The sequence below is a fragment of the Eucyclogobius newberryi genome, unplaced genomic scaffold (assembly GCF_026437365.1).
Source record: "Eucyclogobius newberryi isolate DKJ021-1_F unplaced genomic scaffold, fEucNew1.0.hap1 SCAF_8, whole genome shotgun sequence".
NCBI lineage: Eukaryota > Metazoa > Chordata > Actinopteri > Gobiiformes > Gobiidae > Eucyclogobius > Eucyclogobius newberryi.
The window spans coordinates 12,197,242-12,203,241 of record NW_027316500.1 but is presented as its reverse complement, the minus strand read 5'-3'; positions in this window follow the sequence as shown (position 1 = coordinate 12,203,241).

Here is a 6,000-nt window from a genome sequence, read left to right as displayed (position 1 = left end):
TCATTTAGACAAGCAATCCAAAACTACTCATTGTTTAAGGCACTAGTTAGAAATTATTATCACTGGTAAACTAAAGGCATGCAATGTGCGTGGATTAAAAATGGGTAGAGTAAAGCAGGTTTATCTATCCAGTAACAAAAGGGTAACTCACTCACTCATGCATTCCCCTTTCTGCTGTGGTTCATATCAATTATTTCTATACTAATACAATAATCAGTTGATTAGTAAAACTTTGGTCATCTATTGGCCGATTAATCGACTAAACAACTTCAGCCCTAGGTTATATATTTAACAAATCTTGCTACTCCACCAATCCTTCACTAACAAACAAGGCCCTGTGGACAATAACAGTGTTTGTTATAGAACTATATACATAAGTGTTGCAGTTCATTAGAGCCACTGCCTTTTCTTCTCCCATTCAGCTCATTGTAAATCTTTGTCCACATGTATGTCTGGATGTTAAGGGGGTCATACAGTGTGGTTGAACATTCGACAGAGGTCCTGGGGGGTCAAGCCGTGCTCTGTTTGCGCCTGAGTGTCTTCAACGTGTCTTTTGACTTGTGTAAATCCTCCCCCCATTCACGCAGACTTAACTATTCCTCTGAACTCACTGGGAGATGCTCAAACACACACCCCCAGCCTCACAATAGCCAGGGGTCCTCTTGCACTCCGGCCCGGCCCCTGAATGGACTGTGAATGGACTCGGAGTGGTGCGGCATCCAGCTGCTCCACAAAAGCCTGCCTCAGCAAAAAGGGTGACCTCTGACCCAGGGGTCTCGCTCTGCACTTGTCCACTGTGATATTAGTCGGGACAGAGTCGGCAATGAGACCTGCTCCATGGAGACCCCCCAGAGGGACTGAGAGGGACTGCTCATGGGGAGTCAGGGTTTAGATAACATACTTAGTTTAGTCATTTCATTTTCAACAGAAGAATAATCAAGGGCTGAAGCAAGTTCATTGATTAATTACAACTAATCGATTATTTAAACAATCGTCAACTAATGTAGTAAATGAATAATCGTTGTCTGGACTAGACACAGACTCCATGTGCCATGTCTGGAGAGAAAAGATTTCTTTGTCTCTCAGGGAGAGTTCACATTTTCACAGTCACCACACCAAATATGGACTAAACTGAAACTAAACATGGCACTAAATCAAGACTAAACCTGGACTAAACAAGTCTACATTTGGAGTCAAACTGAGTTAAAACTAAGACATATAAAAACTATTGTGAACACATTCACAGACCGAGCAGTAATTCAGCTGACGTTACACAAGAAACATCCATAAATTCAGTTTGGATGAAAAAACAATTTAGTTGTAAATATACTCTCAAAACATGTTCTCAAGCAACATAAAGTTAGTTTAATCTTGGTCAAATGTAAAAATCGATGAATGGAAAAAAATTGCTTTATCGATCACCAAAAGAATCATTTGTTGCAGCCTTGGTCAAATTTAATTGTAACTTTGAAAATATCTTGAAAATGTGTCTCGTAGTTTTATCTAAATTATAAAAAAAGTATATTTTTTTCTAAGTAAAAAAATAAAAAAATAAATTAGATAAGGATATTATCACTATTAAACCCTCCAACAACCCAATGGCTTACTTTATTTTTAAGACATTTGCTCTGATAGCAATCGAAGACTTAGTGATTAACTGTACTGAAATATAACATAATGAATCTTTCTCTCTCTCCTTTTTTTCTTTTTTACAGTATAATGTAAAACACATACTTTGAAGACGTATAACTACAATAGTCGCCATTAAAAGTAACACCAACACAATAACAACAACAATAATGAACCGTCAGAATCTAATCTGAGCTATTTAATTCAAAATAAAGCAATTTCTTGATGGACATTATAGTCTACTCTTTTCAAAACCCAACAGCGTCAATGATTGCTGGGCCAAAACTGCATCTTCTTCAATTCAATAGTAAGATGTTTTGAATCCAAATTTCTCACAGAGGTAATCCACCCACTGTGACATTTTGACAGAAAATCTTTAGGAATTTATGTCACGCGCCGTTTGTTTGAGCTCGCAGTCTTTCCTATATTTTTACTAAAGCAACGACATCAGCACGAATCGAATAGTATTCCTATTCCAAAAATAATCTTTATCATCATTTTTTTAATATCGAAAAATCCAATACAACTGTGCACAAATAAATGTGCACATGGATCTCTATATTTCCCCCCCTCTGAAGCCCCTCCCCCAACTCAGGTTTATTCTGGGGATTATTCAGACATAATCTCTTTAGAGCATAATTCAGATTAGATTTTGTATTATTAATATTATTGCTACAGCCAGCCTCTAGACTACACCACTGGGATTTCCTGACTGACTGGTGTACTCCTGTGTTGCTCGGGGAAATTGATTAAGGCGGCTGACCACTGGCCTAGATAGCAATAGAGTAGGAGATGCAAAATAAATAAATAAAAAAGGAAAACACAGATGTTACAAGAACGCATTTTCAAAAACATGTAGCGCTTAATAGAGTTGGGTCACAGGCATGTATAGTGTCCTTTCCCATGTAATGAGAAATAGTCAATATAGTATGTAAGCCTTGGTTTTGAAGACTATAAACAACCAATGTAAGAAAGGACTAGTTCTGCCTTGCAATATTAGAAAACAGTGTCCAGAGATCTAGGGTTTTCCATGTATTAAAGTAAAATCTGTTTTGCCACATTATAATTATAGAGTTAGTTTGTTTCACCACAATGGTAAAACTCACCCTGGCCTCAGCGAGTTGTGAAAAGCACTTATAAACTCACACAGTGAACGTTTATGATGCTCAGACGGCATTAGCCAAGTGAGAAGTACATTTGGACTGAACTACTTCTTATTTGCACGTTTTTAAGACAGTAAAAGTCAGGTATAACGCCTTTAAACATGCACCGTGTCATGTTTCTGCTGGTGGTGGAGGTTATGTCACCTGCTGGTCTTTTGAAGATGTAACTGCTTTGCCTGGAATGTTAAATGTAAATTAAAATGATCTATCTATCTTGCATTAAGTCAATTAGAGGTTGCTCAAACATACCTCAAAACATGCATTCTTACTGTGGGACCTGTCTCTCCATAGATCTGACATGTAACTTGGCTTGTCAGATAGAGATAGAGACAGATGCTGTGGAACAATTTAAGACAAATATATCGTTTGAATGGGAAAAGTCCTCAAAATGTTACATACAACAGGAAGCTGAACTGCATCAATATTATCTTTGTTCAACTTCTGGTCGTATTGCCATCCTTTTATGAGCTTTGAGCTAATTTACCAAACCAACATGTAAAAAATATCCCGCAAAATGAATAAATCAACCAACATTGTTGTTTACACAAACACTGAGCGGCTGAAACTCTGTCATGCAAACACATGATAAGAAATGAGCACTCTGCATTAGGTTGTTTTTCATTCCCAGTAGCTATAAAGGGAAGAAAAAGTGAACGATGTGCTAATTACCTTAAACAAAAGGCTGCTTGTGCTGTTATAGCAGTTGTTCCATCTGTATTTGCTCACCACACATTCAAATGCCACGTCTACAATCAGGAAGCCATTGTTTAAACGTCATTGGTTTTTTACCTCTGTTTCAAAGCTATGCAATATGAACCCAGCACCCCAGACAATTCTTATTATACTCTTTTCGAAAACACCAACACTGAAAACATCCAGCAGAACGATCCATCAAAGCACCGTCGCACACTGATGAAAAGTAGAAAGGTCCAGTGTGTGGCCAACGGGAACATTTAGCAAAATATAACTCTCTCAGTGAGTGAGACTTCAGACTTCAGCTGCTTGGGCTTTCCACTGATTAAACTCAATTGTGTTTCTTAATAATTGCATTTAAATCAAGCATTTGTCAGGATAAAGAGATTTTCTGGCTTCAAAGTAAATTCTACAATATGACCTTCAGGATTTGACCAGCAAAGTCTCATCCCTCAGTTCCATTATTACTCTTAAATACAACTAATCTAGAAGCATCTGGAATGCACAGATCAAATCAAATATGGGCGATAAATACTTTTACAGGATAGGTGATAACAGCTGATAACAACAGATTTCCCCCAAAGCAGTATCGGCAGACACTGGAAAATTGTCGCTGATCGTTTTTGGATGTTCAGATTTGTCTTTTTAAAATTTTTAAAAATTTAAAATTTTTTGTTCATGAGTAAAAATGGAAATAGAAGAGCAATTGAGCAAAAATGGGGGGGGATGTCCGCCTGTACACAATCATGCCACAAATTATGAGTTTCTTTTATCAGATATGTACATTGAAACTATACATGAAAAGTGAGATTGTGATCTTTACTTCAACTTCAGATAGATTTGTGAAATTTTGAAATCGAGATAGTGGTATCGGCAACTGTATACTGTATATCGACTGGTAATCAGCCACTGCAAGAGGTCAAATATCAGCCATCGGTGTCAGTTTTAAACGATCCATATCCGACCATCCCTAACTTCAAACAAAATGTATTGTTCTCAAATTTCGGGACATGGGCTTCTTCTAGTGGTACTCCAGGTCAAAGGTCAATTCAAATGATAGTGTATTCACAATTTGGCTTTATTTCAGCTTTGGCCCAATAGACACAAACTAGTTTTGGTGTCGATCAGGTAAAGGCCAAAATGTTACGAGGTGATACTGCTTTATTTATTTATGTATAAGCCATATTTTTGTATTTACCTTCATTTCTCTACCACATCTGAACCCATTCTATTACAAGTATATTGTAAATGTCATTTTGTTGCTCCCCTAGTGCACTTTGATAACCTCCAGACAAACTTTCCGTCCCTGAGCTGCACAAGGACGTGGCCTGTACGTCTCATTCTTCCACTGCTCTTATCCAGCTGCTTGTTTTTCTCAATTAAGATGAATTATAGAATTGCATCGGGGAGCGGGACGGGGAGTGCTGTTGTGATGCTCGCCTCGGGCGCTCAGTCAATGAGTCGGAGAGATATGAGTGCTTGGGGTATTTTTGGCCCATATTTGCCAAGGATTACAAGGATTCTTAATGGACTGAGTTAAGTAAAACCAAGTATAAGAAAGGAATGAGGAGTTGCTGTCTTGTTTATTGTAGTGATATTGTGGAAATAGTTTCATGTGGGTTTACCTTACTGTGCTGTTACTTGCAGATAAAACTAGGAATATATTCTGTAAATGTAATCACAAATCACCAGAAAAATGTGTTTGTTTTATGTATTTTGGACTCCATCTCCCAATTAATCACAAATCACAAATGCTTTTATATTCTTAAGTCTTTGTTGGGAACCCATTGTTTGCACTGGCTTTTAACACAAGCTGAGCAGAACATTTTATTAGCTTGTTTTTGTCGCATGCCTTGTGTGTTTTATATAAAATGTGCCACATAAATAAACTTGACAGGACTTGACAGAATACATGATTCAGACTGCCGGTACTGTTATCATAATATTAACATTTTAAATCATTTAAAATCAGGTGCACAAATGATCACAATTTTTTGGCGCCTGGTAAAAAAAAGAAAATGGCTACTTTCAAACCGAACATGCTCCCGTAATGTGGAGTGTTTGAGCTTTGAAGAGGCTCAGAGCGATGGAAAAGAGTGAACAATTTAATACGTGAACGGGAGGACTGGTTGTGGTTTTAGGATGGGCTGGTCATTATAGCACCAGTTTCCATGTTTCTGTGAACTCTAACATCAGCCTGCCCAGGGACGACAGGTGGGAATTAGCACTTGAATCTGGTAAAAAGCATCTCTCCTGCAAAAATAACAGACCTTTCCAGCAAATCTCATCATTACGCAATTACTTTTTCTGTGATTTTACAATACTATCCTTGGCGTTTAAAAAAAGTTGAACAAGGAGTAAATAAAAACAGTAGAAGCGTGTTATTATTGCTTATCTATTTGAAAAGTATATAGAAATTGCTACGGGAGGGTTGTGGCTGCAGTTGGGGACCTGGAGTGTACATTTCATTATTGGGCCGTCCTCCTGAGGCTCCAGAGTCTGTCGCTCAGCTCTC